Genomic DNA, 26,574 nt, shown 5'->3' on the forward strand with positions numbered 1-26,574 from the left:
AATCTACATGTCTTACATGTATCATTATCACTGCAGGACTACACACTGACAAGGATGACACAAGAAGTCATGTTAACCGCATTAAATGTAAAGTATGGATGATCCATCCAAATATTGATACTATCAATATATATATATATATATATATATATATATATATATATGTATGTATACAAAACAATACTGAAATGATTAGGTACATATATTTGTTGATCTTATCATTTAAAGATAATTGGTATTTCCTGAGTTTTAATTTTTTTCAAATCAGGAAATATGTCCTTGGATCCAAGAGGACTTTGAGGCTACAACCCAAATTATTAATGTTTGATGTACAGTATATGATAAATTATATAATGTAATCCAATATTAGTTTTTGATTTTGTAAGTTGAGTTTTGTTTAGTAATTGTGTTATTGTAATCTACTTTATTTTGCTCAACAATTGTAAGCTGCATTCAATAGCACAAATCTAATACTTAATCTGAGTTACAACTATACAATGTTTCGCTTAAACATACTTACTGCGGTCTCTGTGTATGGCATAATTTACTGTTGAATTGTTGAGAACATACAGATCTGAGTCACAAATGACATTTTAAGTTAAATTTATGTCGGTTTTAGTGTGTTGTAAGTGTTTTTAAGTGTGTGTGAAAGTTGTGTGGAGCGTGTGGCAGCCTAATAAAGACAATAATGCATTTAATTTTCACATAAATCATGAAATAAATATAATTTCTACTTTGCAGGGAACACTGTACTACTGTTGCAAATTCTGAATTGAATGAAATAAGCGTTATAAACATGTGTTATTTATAATCATAATACAAACCCCAAAACCAGTGAAATTGGCACATTGTGTAAATCGTAAATAAAAACAGAATACAGTTATTTGCTTATCCTTTTTAACCTATATTCAATTGAATAGACTGCAAAGACAAGATACTTCAGGTTTGAACTGGAAAATGTTATTTTTTGCAAATATTAGCTTATTTGGAATTTGATGCCTGCAACATGTTTCAAAAAAGCTAGCACAAGTGACAAAAAAGACTGAGAAAGGTGAGGAATGCTCATCAAACACTTATTTGGAACATCCCACAGGAGAACAGGCTAATTGAGAACAGGTGTATGCCATGATTGGGTATAAAAGCAGCTTCCATGAAATGCTCAGTCATTCAAAGACAAGGATGGGGCGAGGGTCACCACTTTGTGAAAAAATATGTGAGCAAATTGTCCAACAGTTGAACAACAACATTTCTCAATGAGCTATTGCAAAAAATTTAGGGATTTTACCATCTAAGGTCTGTAATATCATCAAAAGGTTCTGAGAATCTGGAGAAATCCATACACGTAACATTAAATGCCCTTGACATTGGATCCCTCAGGCGGTACTGCATCAAAAACCGACATCAGTGTGAAAAGGATATCACCACATAGGCTCAGGAACATTTCAGAAAACCATTGTCAGTAACTACAGTTTGTTGCTACATTTTTAAGTGCAAGTTAAAACTCTACTATGCGAAGTGAAAGCCATTTATCAACAACACCCAGAAACACTGCCGGGCCCGAGCTCATCTAAGATGGACCGATGTTGTTCTGTGGTCTAACGAGTCCACATTTTAAATATTTTTTGGAAACTGTGGACGTTGTGTCCTCCGGAACAAAGAAGGAAAGAACTATCTGGATTGCCATAGGCGCAAAGTTCAAAAGGCAGCATCTGTGATGGTATGGGGGTGCATTAGTGCCCAAGGTATGGGTAACTTACACATCTGTGAAGGCATCATTGATGCTAAAAGGTACATACAGGTTTTGGAGCAACATATGTTGCCATCCAAGCATCGTTATCATGGCCGCCCCTGCTTATTTCAGCAAGACAATGCCAAGCTACGTGTTACAACAGCGTGACTTCATAGTGAAAGAGTGCAGGTACTAGACTGGCCTGCCTGTAGTCCAGACCTGTCTCCCCTTGAAAATGTGTGGCGCATTGTGAAGCGTAAAATTCCACAACTTAAGCTGTACATCAAGCAAGAATGGGAAAGAATTCCACCTGAAAAGCTTCAAAAATTGGTTTCCTCAGCTTCCCAAACGTTAACTGAGTGTTGTTAAAAGGAAAGGCCATGTAACACAGTGGTAAAAATTCCCCTGTGCCAACTTGTTTGCAATGTGGTGCCACCATTAAATTCAAAGTTAATGATTGTTTGCAACAACAAAAAATTTAGTTTCTTAGTTCGAACGTTGAATATCTTGTCTTTGCAGTCTATTTAATTGAATATAAGTAATAAATTATTTGCAAATCATTGAGTTCTGCTCTTACTTATGATTTAGACAACGTGACACATTCACTGGTTTTGGGTGTTGCATATAATTTATAGTCAAAGTTTCAGATCCAGACTCAAAATTGGATTGGGTCTAAGGCAAAAAAATGCAAATCAGGACATGCCCAATGAATTTTTTGGTTTTATATGTTTGATGTTATTTTATGTTATTATTTGTATTGCCAGTAGTAGGAACGTAACGGTATCTAACATTTGGTTCAATTACTAACTGTATCAAAGTGGCTGCACCACATCCTTCGGTATTTCTTGTAAGTTGTCCTTTGTGGGAAAAGTTATGTTACCCCTTGTTGTAAACTACACTGCTACCTCGGTTGACGAGTTTATCTGGTTTTGTGACGGAATTCTTAATATTCCTAAAAGCAAATCAATGTTCTCCTTTGAAATAATTCGAATTTAAATATTGACATGCTTAGCTCCCTAAAAAACAGCACAGCTTTACAACACGTAAGTTTAAGTAACATGATTTTTAAACTACAGTGGTTGTATACAGTAATGTAAAAATAAAGTACAACATTGAAGAGTGGACTTCTACGGTTCTCTTTTGAGCTGCTTCTCCGTCAAAGAAAAATCATCAGAAGTTTGCTGACTTGTTGTAGTGGTTTCCCTTCTTTATTCATTTTCATATCTGGTACTGGAACTTGCCAGCGTTCTACCATTCCTTTTGTTTTTATGTTTATTTGCATTCCGTATGCTTTTCTCTTCTCATTTATTGCTGTTACTAAGTCTTGCAGCTCTGAATTGTTTTTCTGTGATAAAAATTCTACCATCAGCTTATCTTAGATCAGTGGTTCTTAACCTTGTTGGACGATCTGAATCCTACCAGTTTCATACGCGCATTCACCAAACCCTTCTTTTGTGAACATGTTTTTATTTTTTTTTTTCAAATTCAAGACAAAGTTATATGTTATTTTTTCCTGGTGTACAAAATGAACCGTGCATGAACTCACAACAAATTGCACACCTGCAAATCAGTGTGACTTCTGCTGTTGCCATATCCATGATACGCCGATATGGAGAAGTTTTTATTTTCACGATGAGTCCATACTTGCCAACCGTCCCGATTTTTCTGGGAGAATCCCGAATTCCAGTAACCCTCCCGAAAATCTCCCGGGGCAACCATTCTCCTTTAGCGTCCTCTACAACCTGTCGTCACGTCCTATTTTCCTCCATACAAATGGCGTGTCGACGCATTCACATCATGTATGTGGCTTTTACACACACATAAGTGAATGCAAAGCATACTTGGTCAACAACCATAAAGGTCACACTGAGGGTGGACATTTAAACAACTTTAACACTGTTACAAATACGCACCACACTGTGAACCCACACCAAACAAGAATGACTAACACATTTGGGATACACCCCCGCAACCACCAAACCCCGCCCACCTCAACCACGCCTGCCCCCACTCCACCTCAACCCCCACTCCCCCCATCTCCCTAATTCTGAGGTTTCAAAGCTGGAAAGTATGGATGAGTCGGGTGTGTCTTGACTGGCTCCGCCGAACCCCTGAGGTCGACTCACCGAACCCCTAGGGTTCGATCGAACCCAGTTTAAGAACCACTGTCTTAGATTATTAATGATAGTTCCCTCCATATTCACTCCTTTCATATCTTTTATTTCTCTGAATATTATTTCATCGTATGAATTGAAAATAATAGGTGAAAGAAAACAGCTTTGTTTTGCTCCTTTTTTAATCTAAAATTATATTGTTATTCCATGCTCAGTTCTCACTGCAGCTGTCTCTTCCTAGTATATCTTGGGTGGCGTGGGTCAGATGGTAGAGCGGCCAAGCCAGCATCTTGAGGGTACCAGGTTCGATGCCAGCTTCTGCTATCTCAGTCTCTGCCGCTGTGTCCTTGGGCAAGACACTTTACCCACCTTGCTATCTGTGCCACCCTTAGTGGTTTAAATGTATCTTAAAAATGTAGACAATGGGTTTCACAATGTAAAGTGAGTTGAGTCTACTCTCTAAAGCAGGGGTCACCAACGCGGTGCCCGTGGGCACCAGGTAGCCCGTAAGGACCAGATGAGTAGCCCACTGGCCTGTTCTAAAAATATCTCAAATAGCAGCACTTACCAATGAGCTGTCTTTATTTTTTAAATTGTATTTATTTACTAGCAAGCTGGTCTCGCTTTGCTCGACATTTTTAATTCTGAGAGACAAAACTCAAATAGAATTTGAAAATCCAAGAAAATATTTTTAAGACTTGGTCTTCACTTGTTTAAATAAATTCATTTATTTTTTTACTTTGCTTCTTATAACTTTCAGAAAGACAATTTTAGAGAAAAAAATACAACCTTAAAAATGATTTTAGGATTTTTAAACACACATATCTATTTACCTTTTAAATCCCTTCCTCATCTTTCCAGACAATTTAAATCAATGTTCAAGTAAATTTATTTTTTTTATTGTAAAGAATAATAAGTTCTAATTTAATTCTTCATTTTAGCTTCTGTTTTTTTGACGAAAAATATTTGTGAAATATTTCTTCAAACTTATTATGATTAAACTTTTAAAAAATTATCCTGGCAAATCTAGAAAATTTGTAGACTCAAATGTAAATCGTATTTTAAAATTTTTGTTTTGGTAAATCTAGATGAAATAATGATTTGTCTCCGTTAGAAATATAGCTTGGTCCAATTTGTTATATATTCAAACAAAGTGCAGATTGGATTTTAACCCATTTAAAACATGTCATCAAAATTCTAAAATGAATCTTAATCAGGAAATATTACTAATGATGTTCCATAAATTCTCTTTTTGATTTTTTCAAAAAGCTCCGAAATAGCTAGTTTTTCTCTTCTTTTTTTCTGTTGAATATTGAATTTTAAAAAGTCGAAATTGAAGATAAACTATGTGTCAAAATAAAATTTTAATTTTTTCCTGTTTTCTCCTCTTTTAAACCGTTCAATTAAGTGTTTTTTTTCATCATTTATTCTTTACAAAGAACCTTCCGTAAAAGGAAAAAAAATGTGTGACGGAATGACAGACAGAAATACCCATTTTATATATATATATATATATATATATATATATATATATATATATATATATATATATATATATATATACATATATATATATATATATATATATATATATATATATATATATATATATATTTTTTAAAGGTAAATTGAGCAAATTGGCTATTTCTGGCATTTTTTTTAAGTGTGTATCAAACTGGTATCCCTTTGCATTAATCAGTACCCAAGAAGTTGCTCTTGGTTTCAAAAAGGTTTGTGACCCCTGCTCTAGAGAGAAAAAGCTCCATATAAATATGATTAACTTCACTTTGTTATTGAGTGTCTGTATCATCTGTTCCAATGTCCGAGAAACTTTCAATCATCTTTGCATGTTTAATTCGGTCAAACACTTTGGTGTGTAAACTTAATTTTACTGAAATTCATAATCTGTTATTGTCAAACCATCTTTCTAATTTGTTCATTTATTCTGTTATTATTTGTATTAGTTTCTGTATGATCTCTCCTAACAAAACACACTTGTGTATTCTCCAAATAGTACTAACTTTAACTCCTTGTTAACTTTACAAATGTCGTTTATATAGAGAGTGAACAATTTTGGTACCAGTATTGATCCTTGGGGTACTTTGCAAGATATATTTAGCGCTGTAAACTTGTGTTCACTTATCTTCATGTTTTGCTCCCTGTTAGATAAGTTCCTTCGTACCCAGCTCAAGACCAACCCTCTGATGCAATACCTTTCTAATGTGTTGATTAAGATATTAAGATCAGTTGTGTCCAATGCTTTTTTAGAGCAGGCCTGGGCAATTATTTTGACTCGGGGGCCACATTTAGAAAAAAAAATGTGTCTGGGGGCCGATATATCTATTTTTAGGAACACAAATACAAAACCTCACAATAATGTCTGATTGAATGCTAAAAACGTTAGGACAGACCACCGTTAAAAGACGTAATGGAACTTTACATTTTTCTATTAACGATAAAACACTGAATATTGACAAAATATGAATGTCACAGCCCCTTTCGATCGACATATTCTACAATCAAGTGAAACGCAACAAAAATGCAACAAACAATAAAATATGAACGTGAAGGGTACAAAATAAACCCACCTACAATCTGATATATCTGATATTTGCTGAATTTCCCCCAGGAATCAATAAAGTACTTTCTACCGTATTTTTCGGATCATAAGTCGCTCCGGAGTATATCTCGCACCGGCTGAAAATGCATAATAAAGAAGGAAAAAAAACATATATACGTCGCACTGGAGTATAAGTCGTATTTTGGGGGGAAATTCATTTGATAAAATCCAACACCAAGAATAGACATTTGAAATGCAATTTAAAATAAATAAAGAATAATGAACAACAGGCTGAATAAGTGTACGTTATATGAAGCATAAATAACCAACTGAGAAGGTGCCTCGTATGTTAACGTAACATATTATGGTAAGAGTCATTCAAATAACTATAACATATAGAACATGTTATACGTTTACCAAACAATCCGTCCTTCTTAATCGATAAATCCAATGAAATGTTCTTCCTCGATGTCGCTTCTAAACAACTCTGTCAACTTCAAAAGTATGCGCCGCTTCCTCTTGTCGTTTTCCGCTGCATATTTCACTACGTCCAGCTTGTAATCTGCAGTACATGATTTCCCTTTCGGTGCCATTTTTGTTTAGCCCTTCTCAGTTTTTATAAGTTACCGCCAACGATGAAATGATCCATTTTAATAGCTATGGCAGTAGCATACAGCATATAGCAGTTAGCATCCCATGACCCACAATGCACTTCTGCCATGACCTTCCCCTGCCGAATTCTTATTGGTTGACATATGTGTGACGATTGCTGACATTTTCTTTGTCCCTTCCGCGAATGAGAAAAATAATATTATTTGATATTTTACGATAATCTGTTAATAATTTCACACATAAGTCGCTCTGGAGTGTATGTCACACCCCCGGCCAAACTATGAAAAGAACTGTGACTTATAGTCCGAAAAATACGGTATTCTATTATATATATCACTGAGCTTTAGAACTTTTTGTTGTGAAAATCTCCTTCCGCGTCTGTGGAAACGCTTCCCGCCCACACTGCTTGGTGCCTCGTCTGAGTTGCTGTGACGTAGATGACCATAGTAACTAATTAGATGACTATAGTAACTAATTAGATTACCATAGTAACTAATATATCATCCATAAGCGCCGATTCCAACCATCGAAATATGTTGTATAGTTGAAGACTTACGGTCATTAGTAAACATGACTGCACATAATAATGGCAGCTACAGTTTTCATCTTAAAGATCTAAAAAATGATCTGGGACTGTCCAGCGGGCCAGATTGAAAAGCTCAACAGGCCGCATAATTTGCCCAGGTCTGTGTTAGAGCCATAAACACTGCAGCTGCACACTGTTTACTATTTATTGCATTGGCAATCTGTTCCGCTATTTCCAAGATTTGTATTATTTTAATTGTAAGTGGGCCAAATTTGAGTACCTTGAAGGTAGAAAAGCGCTATACAAGTACAACCCATTTATTTATTTATTTATTTATTTAAATCAAATTGGATTACAACAGCAATGTAATGGAAATTACTGATGCTGTTTTTAATAAGCCATGTACTTGTTATGTCAGATTCGGACAGGTGTGATACTGATGTGCTCACAGGCCTTATGTTGCTCACATGTTTCATTTATCTTAGTTTTCCACATCATTTTTTTTTATCTATTGTTGTCTGTTACAAGTCATGCTTCACACTCCCTAATGTATTTGAATACTGTATTTTGATCTACATATTGGAGATAGAATAGTATCTAACAGTGCTCTCTTTCCAGTGCATACCTATCTTCAGCAACTTATGCCAAGCTGTGAGAAAGATCATGAAATTTCTCTTACGGGATGTAGGTGATCATTTAAAAAAAAAAAAAGCATGTTGCCTGCTTTCACCTTTTAATGGTTGAATCTTCCCCTTAGATTAATTCGATGCAACTCAGTTATTTTCTGTTATGCCCCCCGAGGAATAAGAAAAGATGTTGTGCCCCCCCGCCCCCCACCCCCTATCCTCCTACTATGAATAGTAACATTTGTCTATAAAACTGTACACCTTTCATAACATTGTCTTCTTATTAACATTATATACTAAAACAAAGAAAATAGAAATAAATATAGATCAACTTACAAAAATCACTTTAACATTGTGTTTTTAGTCTGCAATATAAAATATTTAAAGTGCATCAATTTGCCAGATAAGAAAAAGAAAAATCCTAAACTTAAAAATGATTTGACTAACTTGAACCATTTGTTACTTAACAAAAGGGCTGTGATTCTTTGGGTGTCTGACGATTCGATTCAATATCGATTTTTTCGATTCAACGCGATTCTCGATTCAAAAACGATATTTTTTCGGTTCAAAAGGATTCTGTATTCATTCAATAGATAGGATTTCAGCAGGATCTACCCCAGTCTGCTGACATGCAAGCAGCTTAGTAGATTTTTGTAAAACGTTTTTATAATTGTAAAGGACAATGTTTTATCAACTGATTGCAATAACGTAAATTTGTTTAAACCATTAAACGAACCAAAAATAGGACTTATTTTGTCTTTGTGAAAACATTGGACACAGTGTGTTGTCAAGCTTATGAGATGCGATGCAAGTGTAAGCAGCTGTGACACTATTGTTCTTTGTTTTATTTCTATAAATGTCTAGTGATAATGTCAATGAGAGATTTTTAATCACTGCTGTGTTGAAATTATAACTAATATTGATACTGTTGTTGATAATATTCATTTTTGTTTCACTACTTTTGGTTTGTTCTGTGGCGTGTTTGTGGCTCCTCTCAATTGCTCTGTTTATTGCAGTTCTGAGTGTTGCTGGGTCAGGTTTGGTTTTGGAATTGGATTGCATTGTCATGGTATTGCTGTGTATTGTTTTGTTGGATTGGTTAATTAAAAAAAATAAAAATAGAAAAATAAAATGTATTAGATTTTTTAAAAATGAGAATCAATTCTGAATCGCACAACGTGGGAATCGCGATTTGAATTCGAATTGATTGTTTCCAACACCCCGACTAAACAAATACAAATGTTTAAACTCAATAAAGAATAATACAATCAAATTGATCAGTAACATTAATTTTGGAGCACAATATATAAAAAACACTGACCTACAAAAAATGTTTATAAAACAATTTGTGTTCATTTTTGTAAATCAAATTGAGAAAGTCGGACACTTCTGGTTGAGTATGGTCGTTGCAAGGCGTGCTTAGCGGGGGCTCCGTGGATATGTGACCTTTTTTTATATTTTATTGGCACAGCTGTCAACTGTACCATACTTTTTACTGTCCTCTCATGTGTCTCATGTTCTTTTTGTGGATTGTGCCAGCAAATTCCGCTTTGTAGGTTATGAATTTGGAAGATAAACGACAATCCGTTATTAGAGGAGAAATGGGGCTGTAGTTGAGCCTTTCGAGATCATTCTCTCGTACTATAGCTGGTAGACTTGGTTGGTAGAGGGGCCGTGCCCAGAAACTTGAGGGTTCCATGTTCGAACCCCGCTTGTGCCATCCTAGTCACTGCCGTTGTGTATTAGGACAAGACAGTTTACCCACCTGCTCCCAGTGCCACCAACACTGCTTTACAAATGTAACTTAGATATTGGGTTTCACAATGTAAAGCGCTTTGAGTCACGAGAGAAAAGCTCTATATAAATATAATTCACATTCACACTACTATGGCAAGTTAATCGCTAACCTGGAGCTCGCTGCTAATGCCAATGCTAACGAACTGACCGAACTCGGCGCTGGCGTCAACATGCTGACTGCCACCGTTGATCTCCTCTCTAAAATATGTGATGATCTGGAGGGCCGCTCCAGGTGGAATAATGTCCGAGTGGTGGGCCTTCCCGAGGGCTGTGTGGGCCTCCGTCCGACTAAGTTCACTGCTCAATTATTGCAGGAGGTCCTTAAACTTGACCACGCTGAACTCTGTCCACCGGACCCTCGGTGACTGCGGTAAAGTTAGAAAGAGCAAATTCGGAGATAACAGCTCATTCGCTCAAAAACCCCAAAAAACATTTTCAGCAATACAATCTGCAATCCAGGCAGGAAACCTGTCCATGTGATTTTTCAACAGTTGAGGCTCAGATTAGGAACCATCTACAAAGAAAATGCATAATAAAAACAAAAAAATCTAAATTATACATTGTCAATTCTCTATAATAATTTGAGAGGTACAATGTATCATATTAGTTAACAATGCAAGACTGTGCTAGGAAGAGATGTTATTCTTAGAATTTGTATGGATTCATCAATCCATCTATTTTCTACCGCTTGTCCCTCTCGGGGCTGCGAGGGGGGCTGGAGCCTATCCCAGCTGCACTCGGGCATAAGGCAGGGTAAACCCTGGACAAGTCGCCACCTCATCGCAGGGCCAACACAGATAGACAGACAACATTCACACTCACATTCACACACTACGGCCAATTTAGTGTTGCCAATCAACCTATCCCCAGGTGCATGTCTTTGGAGGTTGATTATCTGCCTCGTGCACGCTTTGTGTTTGTACCCAGAGGGAACCCACGCAGTCACGAGGAGAACATGCAAACTCCGAACAGAAAGACATAGGCTTGAGCCGAGGACCTCCGTATTGTGAGGCACACACTAAACACTGTTTCACCGCGCTGCCCCGCTATTCATTCAATAGCTTCATAATTGTACATCACAGTGTCTCACAGACTGCACCACACATAGATGGTCACCAGTTGTTTGTACGGCAAGTCTAATTTCAAAATAATAATATTTTGTGGGCTGCGATGAGGTGGCGACTTGTCCAGGGTGTACCCTGCCTTCCGCCCGATTGTAGCTGAGATAGGCGCCAGCGCCCCCCGCGACCCCGAAAGGGAATAAGCGGTAGAAAATGGATGGATGGATAGTTAATATTTTGTGGGTTTTTGAGAAATAATAAAATGTTCCATTTTTAATAGCTCTGTGAATAACCAATATATCGTCTCAAAAATCACAAGACTTCAAGATGGAGTTTAATTGAACGTATTACAAGTCTTATTTTGGGGAAAAGTTAATAAATGGATTTTTGAGAAATAATAACAGATATAAACATTTCAATAGCTTTAGGACCATACAGTATATTTTCTCAAAAATCACATGACATGTAGATGGTATCTAGTTGAACATATTACAAGTCTTATTGTCAGGCTTTCCCATGACAGTTTGTCTATGTTTTAGTTTTTTCCTCTGCATTTGTCTGTTTCCTCTGTGTTTAGTATCTCCAGTCTTTAGTTCCTGTCTAGTGCTCTCATTTTGTCAGCTTCTTGTCTTGTTCCCTGAGTGCTGTGTTCCTCCTCAGCTGTGGCTGATTGGCACCTGGCCACAACCGTTGCCAATCAGCCTGCTCCTATTTGTACCTGCTTTGTCTCGTGTCAGTTGCTGGATTAGTGTCTTGTCAATGTCACGTCTAGTCGCTCTTGTGATGTGTTATCGCTCCTGTCGTGTCGTACCTTGTCTTTGCAGCGTAGCGGTAAGCTATATTCAGTTGATGTTTGTAGCTTACTGGTTTTTTGTTCCCTGCTTCCGTTTTATTTTCATTATACAAGTATGACTTCTGTTTGCCTGTTCGCTACCCGCTAGCTTCCACGCTAAGCTCCTATTCGTTATTTTCTAGCTCCCAGGCTAGCTCCTTTGGTTTGATTATCTGCCTCGTGCATGCTTTGTGTTTGTACCCTTTTGGTTTTGTTTGTGTCTTAGTATTTAATTAAATCATGTTTTCCCATTCAATGCCTGCCTCCATCTCTGCATCTTGGGGTTCATCACCTAATAACCCTGACACTTATTTTGGGTAGAACACATTTATTTTACAATTTTATGAGACATATTTTCAATTTGAAACATTTCAATAGGTTAAAGACGACAAAAAAGTATCTCAAAAATCCCATAACTTCTAGATAGTGTTTAGTAGAACATACTACATGTCTTATTTTTGGGAAACATTATTTAAAAGATGTTTGAGAAATATAAAATGTTTTAATTTGCTTCAAGACTTTACTACAAATTAGCTCAAAAAAGATGTCACTTACAGGAGGTGCCTTGTTCTTTCTGATACAAGTCCTATTTGGGGGGAAAGTTATTTTACTGATTTTTGAGAAATATTTAAAATATTCAATTTTCAATAGTTTAAAGACTGTACAACATACATTCTCAAAAATCACATGACTTATAGATAGTGCCAAGTTCTTTCTACTGCAAGTCATATTTTGGGGATTGGTTTATTTTTTGGCTTCACGGTGGCAGAGGGGTTAGTGCGTCTGCCTCACAATACGAAGGTCCTGAGTAGTCCTGCGTTCAATCCCGGGCTCGGGATCTTTCTGTTTGGAGTTTGCATGTCCTCCCCGTAAATGTGTGGGTTCCCTCCGGGTACTCCGGCTTCCTCCCACCCCCAAAGACATGCACCTGGGGATAGGTTGATTGGCAACACAAAATTGGCCCTTGTGTGTGAATGTGAATGTTGTCTGTCTATCCGTGTTGGCCCTGCGATGAGGTGGTGACTTGTTCAGGGTGTAACCCGCCTTCTGCCCAATTGTAGCTGAGGTAGGCACGAGCGTGACACCGTGACCTCAAAGGGAATAAGCGGTAGAAAATGGATGGATGGATGGAGGTTATTTTACAGATTTTTGAGGAATATTTTACAATATGCAGTTTTCAAAAGCTTCAAAACTGTAAAATATTTACTCTCCAAAATCACATGATTTATAGAGAATGGCCAGTTCTTTCTACAAGTCCTATTGGAGAAGAAATTATTTCAATGATTTTTGAGGAATATCTAAAAATATACATTTTCAAAAGCTTAAACACTGTACAATATATATTTTCTTAAATATCACAGTAATTATAGATAACGTCTAGCTCTTTGGGTTAAAAGTTATTTTTTATCATTTTTGAAAAATATCTAAAATTTAACATTTTTAAATATTTTAAAAAGTATACAATATATATTCTCAAACATCACAAGAAGTATCGATAGTGCCTCATTCTTTCTAGTACAAGTCTTATTTTGTAGGAAAGTTATTTTACTGATTTTTGAGAAATATTTAAAACAAATATATTTTCAAAAGCTCCAGGACTATAGAACATATCTCAAAAATCCCATGACTTATAGATAGCATCCAGCTCATTCTAGTACCAGTCCTATTTTAAGGAAAATGTATTTTATTTATATTTGAGGAATGTTTAAGATATTCTATATCTTAAAGATTGTACACTTTATATTCTCAAAAATGACCTGACTTATAGATAGTGCCTAATTCTTTCTAAAACAAGGCTTATTTGGGGGAAAAGTTACTTTACAGATTTTTGAGAAATATTGAAAGTTTTCAATTTTCAAAAGCCTAAAGACTCTACAATTCACTTCTCAAAAATCACATGACTTAAATATAAGCACCTAGTTCTTTTTACAACAAGTCCTATTTGGGGCAGAAATGATTGAACTGATTTTTGACAAAAGCTTAATATTTTCCATTTTCAATAGCTTAAAGACTTTAGAACATGTAATCTAAAAAAAACTAAAACTAAAACAAGGACTTATAGATAGTGTCTAGTTCTTTCAAATATAAGTCTTATTTTGCTAAGAGAATATTTTAAAGATGTTTAAAGATTGTTTAAATACTTTATCATCTCAAAAATCACATGCCTATTAGATAGGGTTTAGCACATTCTATTAGATGTCTTATTTTTAGAAAAATATATTTTAATGATTTTTGAGAAATATGTAAAATTTTACATTTTCAATACAGTATATCTATTCAAAAATCACACAACTTATAAATAGATATTTCTACTACGAGTCCATTTTGGAGAGAAGGTATACTGATACTTTCTCAAAATGTTTCAATAACTTTAAGACTATAGAACATATCATCTCAAAAATCACATGACCTATAGATAGTATCTGTTTTTTCCGACTTTAAGTCTTATTGTATGGGAAAAAATGTTTCAGATTTGTGAGAAATGTTAAAAAATTGCATTGACCTCAAAAAATATTAAAATAATTTCCCCCCATAATAAAATAGAAATAACTAGACACCATCTATATATAGGTCATATGATTTTTGAGATTATAAATTGTTCAGTCCTAAAGTTATTGAAAATTAAATATTTTTAATATTCCTCAAAAATCAATAAAACAACTTTTCAGCACAATAAGACTTTTAGTAGAAAAAACTAGAGTGTGGTTTTTGAGATGATATGTGGTATAGTCTCAAATTATTGAACATTTTAAATATTCCTCAAAAATCATTAAAATAAGTTTTTTTCAAGAGAAGACTTTGGAAAAAAAATAACTAGGCTCAATCTATAAGTTATGTGATTTTTGAGAAGATATATGGTACAGTTTTTAGGTAATTGAAAATAAAAAATTTAAAATTTCCTCAAAAGTCAGTAAAATAACAGTTTTTCCCAAATAGGACTTGTAGTGGAAAGACTTAGGTGCTATCTTTAAGTCATGGGATTTTTGAAAAGATTTATTATTCAGTATTTAAGCTATTAAGAAATTGAAAATGTTTAATATTTTTAAGAAAATAATACAAAAAAACTTTTGTACTTGCAGAAAAATTACTTAGCACTATATATAAGTCATCTGCGATGAGGTGTACCCCGCCTTCCGCCCATGTGCAGCTGAGACAGGCTCCAGCAACCCCCGCAACCCCGAACGGGACAAGTGGTAGACAATGGATGGATGGATGGATATATATAAGTCATGTGTTTTTTGAGATTATATGTTGTATAGTCTTAAAGCTATTGAACATTGAAATATTTGAATAATTTTCAAAAATTAATAAAATATTTTCTTCTCAAAATAACACTTGTAGTAGAAAGAACTAGACACTATCTATATGTCATGTGATTTTTGAGATGAGATGTTTTATATCTTAAGACTATTGAAATTTTTTTTTTTTTTCCTCAAAAATCAGTTTAATAACTTTTGTCCCAAATAGTTTTTGTTGTAGAAAGAGGTAGGCACGATCTATAAGTCATGTGATTTTTTAAAAGAACTATTGTACAGTTTTTAAGGTATTGAACATTTTAAATATTCCTCAAAAATCAGTAAAATAATTGTTTTCCCGAAATAGGATTTGTAGTAGAAAGACTAGGCACTATCTATAAGTGATTTGTTTTTTGAGATTATATGTTGTTTGTAAAGTCTTAAAGCTTGTGAAAATTTAAATGTATTACGATGATTTTTGAGGGTATATGTTCTATATTTTTTAAACAAAAAACTTTTTTTCAAAATAGGACTTGTTGTAGAAAGAACCTGGTACCATCTATAAGCAATCCCTCAGAAAGCTGGCGTGCACATCACTTGTGCACGCCAGCTTTCCGAGACTCTTATTTTGTTAGCGCAGACAGCATGAAGCAGGGCTTTTATTGTGAAGATAGGAAATGTGCAGTCGGCCTTTAGAGTTTTGACGGAAGGGACGGCGCGAAAGTCTGTTGAAATAAAAAGTGTTTCTCGCCTTCCTCTCTGTCATTTTTTCATAATAATGAACTGGCAGCAGCCAGCGTCATCTCACAAGACCCTCGGGTGCCGTGAATGTCAATCAGGCAAGCTATGGAATTTGCCGCCAATGTTTTTCTTATAAAGTGTATGGAAGCTGGATGAATTAGATGCCAAAAACCAACCACTTTCATGTGGTATTGTACAGAAAGGACAACTTTTTTTCCCCTCCATTTGAAAATGTGGGCGTTATCATCATTACTGTCTGATTCCAATCAATGCAAGTCATCAGAATCAGGTAATACACCAAGTTATATTCTTGTCTTTGTGAAAGAAAGACATCTATATGTGTTACACATGCTTGTATTATCATTAAACACATTTAACTAGTTTACAAAAATGTCTCTTTCATAAATAAATAAATATAAATGATATATATAAATGAGGTAGATCCCCTCGAGTTGGTCAATTGAAAAGTAGCTCGCCTGCAGAAAAAGTGTGGGCACCCCTGAACTAGACACTAGCTATAAGTCATGTGATTTCTGAAATAGTCTTTGGATGTCGTTGTAGCTTGTGCAGCCCTTTGAGACACTCGTGATTTAGGGCTATAGAAGTAAACTTTGATTGATTTATTGATTTATAGTCTTACAGTGTCAGAGCTATTGAAAATGTTAAATATTCTTCAAAATCATTGAAATAACTTTTCTGCAAAATAAGACTTGTAGTAGAAAAAGATTACACAATCTATAATTATATAATGTCCTATAGTCTTACAGCTACTGAAAATTAACAATTTATTTTTTTTTCTAAAATTCAGTCAAATAACTTTTTGGCACAATAAGACTTGGAGTAGAAAGAACTAGTTGAATTGAGTTGAGTTGAGCTGAGTTGAGTTTGAGTTTATTTCAAACATGCAAGCATACAAGATGATACATCACCATTTCCAGTTTCTCTTTTCAACTTGTTTGAAAAGGAGTAGGAAGAAGCAGAGCTCATTTAATCCTACCCCTTTTCTTTTACATAACAGTTGCTAAAACTTTTGTTCACTTCATGTTCTCAATTTATTCACAATATACTCCATAAGTAATCTCAATAAAAATAGATAAATCAATCATAATTGGTGAAGTAAGTTACATTTCATATGGTAAGATAAGATAAATTATTTTGAGAATGAATGAAGGGATGGATGAAATCAATTCAGAATGTTTATCATGGTTCTTCTTTTTTGTACTTTGTAAACACTTTACGTCTGAAGAGTTTCTTGAAGTGGATCATATTAGTACATTGTTTGATTGCATTGCTTAATCCATTCCATAATTAGTCACTATTTATAAGTCATGTGATTTTTAAGATATGTTGTATAATCTTAAAGCTATTTAAAATTTTAAATATTTAGAAAAAAACTAAATACAACTAGACATTATCGTGTTTTTTGAGATGTGTTTTATAAACTTAGTCCTATAGCCATTGAAAATTAAAACAATTGTTCCCCAAACTAATACTTGCAGTAGAAAGAACAAGACACCATCTATAAATCATGTTATTTTCGAGAAGATATATTGTACAGTCTCAAAGATTTCGATAATTGAACATTTTAAATACATTCCAAAAATCATCAAAATAGATGTTCCGCAAAATAAGACTTGTAGTAGAAAGAACTAGACACTGTCTATAAGTCTAGTGATTTGTGTGATATGTTGCATATTCTGAAAGTTATTGAAAATCAAATATTTGAAATCATTCTCAAATATCAGTAAAAGTTATTGAAAAAAAATAATGATAATTAAGAATCTGTAAAATAATTTTGCACAAAAATACGATACGTAGTAGGAACAACTCGACACTATCTACAAGTCATGTATTTTGGAGTTGATACAGTATATTGTATGATAACAAAGCTATTGAAAATGTATTTTGAAAAATAATTTTCTAAAATCAGTAAAATATTTTTCCCCAAAATACAATCCATGTCATGCTCAACTGGACAACACCTATTAGTCATTTGTGTTTTGAGACAATGTCATGTATATTCACCAAAATTATATATAGAAAATTATTCTAAAATAATCAGCAAAATAAAAAAAAGTTGTACTAGAACTAAATGGTCGCCACCTATGTTTCATGTGTTTTTTGGACTTTATTATGTATCATTATAAAGTTATTGAATATAAACAACTTAAAATATTTGAAAAAATTATACAAATAATCATCCACCTAAAATAATGAATGTAGTATTGTATAATGAGGCTATAGAGCAGTGGTTTTCAACCTTTTTTCAGTGATGTACCCCCTATGATCATTTTTTTAATTCAAGTGCAATTCAGAGCAAAGCATTTTTGGTTGAAAAAAAATAGATAAAGAAGTAAAATACAGCACTATGTCATCAGTTTCTGATTTATTAAATTGTATAACAGTGCAAAATATTGCTCATTTGTAGTGGTCTTTCTTGAACTATTTGGAAAAAAAGATATCAAAATAACTAAAAACTTGTTGAAAAGTGATTCAATTATAAAGATTTTTACACATAGAAGTAATCATCAACTTAAAGTGCCCTCTTTGGGGATTGTAAAAGAGATCCACCCGGATTCATGAACTTAATTCTTAACATTTCTTCACAAAAAAAGAAATCTTTAACATCAATATTTATGGAACATGTTCGCAAAAAATCTAGCTGTCAACACTGAATATTGCATTGTTGTATTTCTTTTCACAGTTTATGAACTTACATTCATATTTTGTTGAAGTATTATTCAATAAATATATTTATAAAGGATTTTTGAATTGTTGCTATTTATTTAGAATATTTTAAAAAAAATCTCACGTACCCTTTGGCATACCTTCAAGTACCCCCAGGGGTACACGTACCCTCATTTGGGAACCACTGCCATAGAGTATATACTGTAATAATAAACTTAACATTTATGTTGTAAGGGGTTGCAACTTTTAGAGGTCCCTGCGCACTGCGGCACAGTGTGCTCCTCATTCCTCACGGTGACTGATTTTAAATATACACCCGATTGAAAAGTAATTAAAAGGCCTCTTGTCTGATTGTGAGAAATTGCTGCACATATTGCTGTGTTGGGGACATTCAGGAGTGCAGTTGTCTGTGGCTTTATATCAATATTTGCCTGTACTTATTTCATTGATTCATGCTTCTTTTTTATTTTTACTTTATATATAATTTTTGGGGCTTCACGGTGGCAGAGGGGTTAGAGCGTCTGCCTCACAATACGAAGGTCCTGAGTTGTCAGGGTTTAATCCCCAGCTCAGGATCTTTCTGTGTGGAGTTTGCATGTTCTCCCCGTGACTGCGTGGGTTCCATCCGGGTACTCCGGCTTCCTCCCACTTCCAAAGACATGCACCTGGGGATAGGTTGATTGGCAACACTAAATTGGCCCTAGTGTGTGAATGTGAGTGTGAATGTTGTCTGTCTATCTGTGTTGGCCCTGTGATGAGGTGGCAACTTGTCCAGGGTGTACGCCGCCTTCCGCCCGATTGTAGCTGAGATAGAAACCAGCACCCCCCGCGACCCCAAAGGGAATAAGCGGTAGAAAATGGATGGCTGGATGGATGGATATAATTTTTGTGGGTTACTTGTTTTAGGAGGGGGACTTTTGACAGCTGATTAATTGTATTCCTGGACTGGCTATGTCAAAAATGTAAAAACAAATGAGAAGTCATGATGAATGGCTAAAATGAGCACATTTGGTAGTGCATAGCTTTTCAAAGCGAGGTTATTGCATGATTCTGATAAAGCATGTTCCCTGGGGTCACACGCACCAATGCATCGATCCGCGCCCCTCTACCCCTACCCCCGCCACCACTGTTTGAGGAGAACTGGATGAATCCAAGTTGAAAACATATTTCTAATATGAATGGTTAATTGAGCTTCATGAATGAGCTTATTTAATTAAACAACAACTTAATGACTCAACTCCTGTTCCACACTGCAGCTCAAATGTTGTTCTGGATGATAAAGCCTCTGTTATGACTTGACTTAATAGCTCTCATTTAATGGAATACTGATTTAATGATCCTCTTATGGTTCTCAGTATTGATATTTCCATCATACCTGGAAGTAAAAGTATGCAAACTTGTTTATGTTAGTGTTTAGCACAGAATGAGATGAACACGTTCGTACATGACATGGTTATGTTATAGTATGGTTATGTTCTGCTGTACATATACTGAATAGCCTCCATAGCCACTGTGTGTTCATTAGTTCAATGATTATTCACTCCTTTATTTATGTTATATGACGTCCTTTTGATTGTGTGAACGTTGAAGAGCATTAAAGGGGCTGTTTGCAACTTGCTCAAAGTAAAATTGTTCCATCCAAAAAATACAATAAAAACATTAATCTATCAATCAATCAATTTTTATTTATATAGCCCTAAATCACAAATGTCTCAAAGGACTGTACAAACCATTACAACTACGACATCCTCGGAAGAACCCACATAAGGTCAAGAAAAACTCACACCCAGTAGGCAAGGAGAATTCACACCCAGTGGGACGCCAGTGACAATGATGACTATGAAAAACCTTGGAGAGGACCTCAAACGTGACCTCAAACCATAACCAAGCATGCATTACTATAGCTCTTGTCTCAAAGTAGGTGTACTGTCATGAGCTGTCACATCACTCCCTGACTTATTCAGAGTTTTTTGGTGTTTTTCTGTGTGTAGTGTTTTACTTCTTGTCTTGCCATCCCATTTTGTCAAGTACAGATGCACATTGTGGTTGCGGTCTCCTTCACCACACGCTGTAAGTCTTTGCTGTTGTCCAGCATTCTGTTTTTATTTACTTTGCAGCCAATTCAGTTTTAGCTTCGTTTTGCATAGCCATCCCTAAGCTTCAATGCCTTTTCTTAGCGGCACTTGCCTTTTGGTTTAAGCATTAGATACCTTTTTACCTGCACCCTGCCTCCCGCTGTCGTCTGCATATTGTGATTACGACAAACCATGTTCTGAACATCTACAAAGTAATTAGCTCCCTGCTGCCACCTACTGATATGGAATTAGTACACAGTTACTGTGCCGAGCTCTAGACAGCACAGACACTCAACAATGGCACATTATTTACGGACTATAATTACTGATTTGCAAAAACATTTTTTAACCCAATTAGGTGAAATTATATAATCTCCCACGACACACCAGACAATATCTCACGGTACACTAGTGTGCCGCGGCACAGTGGTTGAAAAACACTGCCTTATCTTATGTTACCATTACTAGTCTAACAGAACATATATTTTAAAAAATGTCTATAGTTTTTTCAAATTATTACTTATATTGAATACAAATTTAAAAAAGACTGTCAATCACAGCTGTGCACACACAGAAAAGCAAAGCTGGGCAGACAGTGAACATCTTTAATTTCCTACTATACGCAGACCCGGTTGGTATTTTCTTGTATTGTAGTGATGTAAATTACAAAAGATAAACAGGTTAGACCAGGGGTGTCAAACTCAAATACAGAGTGGGCCAAAATTCTAAACTGAACATAGCCACGGGCCAAAGTTGAACAACTTAACCTTTTAATAGGGACCCAAACAAGTTTTGCATTGAATATTGAACAAGCAAGGCTTATATAACTTTATAGTGACATGCAAAAACGAGTTTTGTTGGTAGCGGGGGTGTATATTGTAGCATCCCAGAAGAGTTAGTGCTGCAAGGGGTTCTGGGTATTTGTTCTGTTGTGTTTATGTTGTGTTATGGTGTGGATGTTTTCCCGAAATGTGTTTGACATTCTTGTTTGGTGTGGGTTCACAGTGTGGTGTAACAGTGTTAACGTTGTTTATACGGCCACCCTCAGTGTGACCTGCATGGCTGTTGACCAAGTATGCCTTGCATTCACTTGTGTGTGTGTAGAAGCCGCATATATTATGTGACTGGGCCGGCACGCTATTTGTATGGAGGAAAAGCTGACGTGACGACAAGTTGTAGAGGATGCTAAAACCAGTACTTTTAAGGCACGCCCCCAATATTGTTGTCCGGGTGGAAATTCTGGATAATGGTTGCCCCGGGAGACTTTCGGAGGGCACTGAAATTCGGGATTCTCCTGGAAAAATCGGGAGGGTTGGCAAGTATGAGAATTAGCGTTGAATGCGGTGATACAGCGGCACTGCCACTGTATAATACCGGCGGGCCAGCTTTAATGTTAATTTATTATTGCCTCAAGGGCCAAATGAAATTACACGGCAGGCCAAATTTGGCCCGCGGGCCAGAGTTTGACATCCATGGGTTAGACTATAGCCTACCAGGTGCTATCAGCTACACAACAGCTAAGCACACAAACTAGACATACCTAGTGTTCCTAATTGAACAATATTGCAGTCTAAAACACCACATTTGTCAATATAAACGAGTATCAAATAATTACAGTTTCATACTACTTACAAATACAAAGTCTCCAAAGCAGAAGTGTATAAAGTATCAAGCAACAAATGTGTCCGCATCCTTCAACTTACTGTGCCATGAGCTTAACTTAATGAAGGAGCTCAAGTACCTTGGACTCTTGTTCACGGGTGAGGGAAGAAGAGTGGATCAGTGGGGCATCTGGAGTGATGCGGACACTGTGTTTATCCGTCGTGGTGAAGAAGGAGCTGAGCCGGAAGGCAAAGCTCTCAATTTACCGGTTGATCTACGTTCCCATTCTCACCTAATGTCATGAGCTTTGGGTTATGACCGAAAGGACAAGATCTCGGGTATGAGCGGCCAAAATTTGTTTCTTCCTTCTGATGGCGGGGCTCTCCCTTACAGATAGGGTGAGAAGATCTGTCTCTCAGGAGGAGTTTAAAATAAAGCATATTCTCCTCAACATGAAGAGGAGAAAGATGAGGTGGTTCCGGCATCTGGTCAGGAGTCCCCCCAAATGCCTCTCCGGGAGGTGTTTAGGGCATGTCCGACCAGGTCACGTTGGGGAGACTACAGTGTATGTCTCCTGGTTGTTTTGGGAACACTTTGGGATCCCCGGGAGGAGGTGGACAAAGTGGCCGGGGAGAGGGAAATCTGGGCTTCTCTGCTTAGGCCGCTGTCTCCGTGACCCGACCACGGATAGGTAGAAGAAATGGATGGAACTAGGTGTTGCCAAAAAAAAAACAATTGCCACTCCGCCTCAACTTAAAGACAGCATAAGTCCATTTCGGATGGTTGTTAATAAATATGTTAATGTGTTTGAATCCTTCTGTTGTTTTCTGTTTTAGTAATTTCACTTGAGCAAGTATTTTCGAACATTTCACACTAGAAAATACTACAAGTATGTATATCGGATCAATAGTGGTATAAGACAGTAGTAAAGGCTTTAAAGGGGTCATATTATGATCATGACCATAACTACCATTGAGGACACCGAGGTCATATCCTCTGTCTTTTTTTAAAGTGACAAAAAAAGGTAAAATAACTGACTGCAAATGTACTTTGTGTAGCACATCGTGTACGGTGTACAACATCATGTGGTAGATCACCCTCTCCTAATATTGTTATGGTTTACTAAGGAGGACGTGACGGCAAACGGACACCAGGTGGCAGTATGTCCAAAGATATATATATATATATATATATATATATATATATATATATATATATATATATATATATATATATATATATATATATATATATATATTAACAAATGTATATATGTAATAATCAATCAACAGAAAACATACTAAGTAAATGGAGCGTGGCAAAAACTCTAGAGTGTATGGTGTTAGTCTAAGTGTGTTAATTAACTGAAGTGTGTTTTACCCAAGTGTTGACAAAAGAGAACGCGGAAGTCCGTGGGGCAGGCAGAGGGTTCAGGTCAAACGAGCGAGGAGTCGAGGTACAAAGGAGGCAGTCAGAATCCAGAGGGAGATCCAGGGAAAAGAGTGAGACGCACAGCTCACCTTGCGGGCGACGGAGGATTCTGTGGGGACACGGGAGAAGACACTGAGAACACGTAGAGGTACAGGGCACAGGGAGAGCAGGTTTGCATAAAGCAGGGTGATTGCTTACGGTACGCATTTGGAACTAAGTTCCCGCACGGATCCCTGTGTCCACTGGTCTTTTATGCTGCTCATCGTCAGTCACAGGTGTGTCCTGCAGCCGGCTGCGGCGGAGAGTGGGCGCGGTCCGCTTGATGAATGCGGGGGCGTGTCTGGAGTGCGCTGTCGGCGGGTCCTCTGGTTGGACTCGCAGCGGAGAGAGACGCAGAATGCGCATGTCCCACAACAGTATCCCCCCCCTATGGACAGATTCCAGATGTCCTAGAATCTGAACACCCCCAAAAGCAGGAACAAAAATCAAGGGAGGGTGGAGGGGTGAACTGGTGGTGGGTCGCCAGCCCAAGTGTCTCAGAAGCCATCGGGGACAAGTCTGGTGGCGGCGTCGGGTGGACCGCCGCTGCGGCCGGCGAAGTGGACGACCAAAGAACGGTCGACGTCTTGGCCGTCGGTAAGGCGGGCGCGAATGGTTCCCTGGTGCGGGCCGCCGGACACGAGGAGGTGGACGGCACTGTAGTGAGGACCGCCGGACACAAGGAGGTGGGCGGCGCCGTGCTGCAGCCCGCCGGACACGAGGAGATGGCTGAGGAGCTGAAGCCAGTGCTACTGGCTGAGGGGCGGGGGTCAGGGCCAGCCTAGGTATGGGTGCTAGCTCACAGGCTAGCCAGGGGACAGGTGCTAGCTCAGGGGCTTGCCAAGGGGCTGGTGCTAGCTCGGGGGCTAGCTCGGGGACTGCCGCTGGCTCGGGGGCTAGCTCGGGGACTGGGGCTAGCTCGGGGGCTGGCTCGGGAACTGACGCTAGCTCGGGGGCTGGCTCGGGGACTGACGCTAGCTCGGGGGCTGGCTCAGGGACTGACACTAGCTCGGGGGCTGACGCTAGCTCGGGGGCTGGCTCGGGGACTGACGCTAGCTCGGGGGCTAGCTCGGGGACTGGCGCTAGCTCGGGGGCTAGCTCGGGGACTGGCGCTAGCTCGGGCGCTAGCTTCGGGACAGGTACTAGCTCGGAGGCTAGCCAGGGGACTGGTGGCTGCGGCTGGGAAAAACGGAAGATAGGTGGGATATCTCGGGCAGGGGGAAGTCTGTCTGGTTGCAGCTGTGCTACCACATTAGCACAGCCACCAGTACAAAAATGAAAAACAGATGGTATAGGTATGGCAGGGGTTTGCCTGGCTGGGTGTAAATGCGCCACCACATCAGCACAGTCACCAGCACTATCCCCCCCTTCCGAACGCGGATGCCAAACGCCTCCAGCTGACTGAGGAATTGTCACTAAGGGTGGGAGGTGGGTGGCCAGGCGCCGGGCAAATTCATCCCTCCCCGTATTGAAATTAAACAGTCCCTTGACGGAGTGTTGAGGACTATAAAAATTGTCCATGGTGGAGGAAAAAGACATCGTGACAGGGGCAAAAAGGAAGGAGGAAAGTTGAGAAAACCAAAAAAAAACAAACAAAAAGTCACTGGGACAGAGCTAAAGTCACTGGGGGCTATGAAAACAACAACAACAACAACAACAACAACAAAAAATACTGTGCCGTCAGGTCCTACTATTTAATTTTTCTGGCGGGAACTTACTGTTATGGTTTACTAAGGAGGACGTGACGGCAAACGGACACCAGGTGGCAGTATGTCCAAAGATTTATTAATATATATATATATATATATATATATATATATCTATATTAACAAATGTATATATGTAATAATCAATCAACAGAAAACATACTAAGTAAATGGAGCGTGGCAAAAACTCTAGAGTGTATGGTGTTAGTCTAAGTGTGTTAATTAACTGAAGTGTGTTTTACCCAAGTGTTGACAAAAGAGAACGCGGAAGTCCGTGGGGCAGGCAGAGGGTTCAGGTCAAACGAGCGAGGAGTCGAGGTACAAAGGAGGCAGTCAGAATCCAGAGGGAGATCCAGGGAAAAGAGTGAGACGCACAGCTCACCTTGCGGGCGACGGAGGATTCTGTGGGGACACGGGAGAAGACACTGAGAACACGTAGAGGTACAGGGCACAGGGAGAGCAGGTTTGCATAAAGCAGGGTGATTGCTTACGGTACGCATTTGGAACTAAGTTCCCGCACGGATCCCTGTGTCCACTGGTCTTTTATGCTGCTCATCGTCAGTCACAGGTGTGTCCTGCAGCCGGCTGCGGCGGAGAGTGGGCGCCGTCCGCTTGATGAATGCGGGGGCGTGTCTGGAGTGCGCTGTCGGCGGGTCCTCTGGTTGGACTCGCAGCGGAGAGAGACGCAGAATGCGCATGTCCCACAACAAATATGTGATCTTTGGTCATACACAGCCCGCTAAAACTCTAACAACGTAATGCACTGAAGTCCACTTTTACTTTAAGTATCATCCGATAAGAAATGAGCTATCAACATAATAATAACATTAAGTCATACTGACGTTTTTAATGTCAGTTTCACATGAATAAAATTGATGTGAAACACAGTCGGTATAATAACTTTGTCGTGTAAGTCAAGAGTCGCACTGCCTTAAATGCAAAACAAGCGCTCTGCATAGGGCTTTTGGAATCGTTTTGCATGAAGAAGGGCATTCAAATGTAAATTATTGAACGACAAGGTGCTTCATATAATATTTTACCCCAAACATATTCTTTGCCAGTTCATGCTATGTTACTGACTAAAATATCACCAGAAATGTTTCACCTGCACCTCCGGTGGCATAGTATCAATCAATCAATGTTTACTTATATAGCCCTAAATCACTAGTGTGTCAAAGGGCTGCACAAACCACAACACA

The 26,574-nt window shown here is 37.7% G+C and overlaps 1 protein-coding gene and 1 long non-coding RNA gene across 3 annotated transcripts in view; one reads left to right on the forward strand and one right to left on the reverse strand.

The window, feature by feature from the left end:
• Nucleotides 1–26,574, forward strand: part of il16 (interleukin 16) — a 123,526-nt gene that overhangs the window by 73,275 nt on the left and 23,677 nt on the right. The window lies entirely within an intron of this gene.
• The window catches only part of LOC133541173 (uncharacterized), a 69,652-nt gene that overhangs the window by 37,439 nt on the left and 5,639 nt on the right, over nt 1–26,574 (reverse strand). The gene's annotated exons all lie outside the window — the stretch shown is intronic.

The sequence above is a fragment of the Nerophis ophidion genome, linkage group LG02, assembly GCF_033978795.1.
Source record: "Nerophis ophidion isolate RoL-2023_Sa linkage group LG02, RoL_Noph_v1.0, whole genome shotgun sequence".
Classification (NCBI taxonomy): Eukaryota; Metazoa; Chordata; class Actinopteri; order Syngnathiformes; family Syngnathidae; genus Nerophis; species Nerophis ophidion.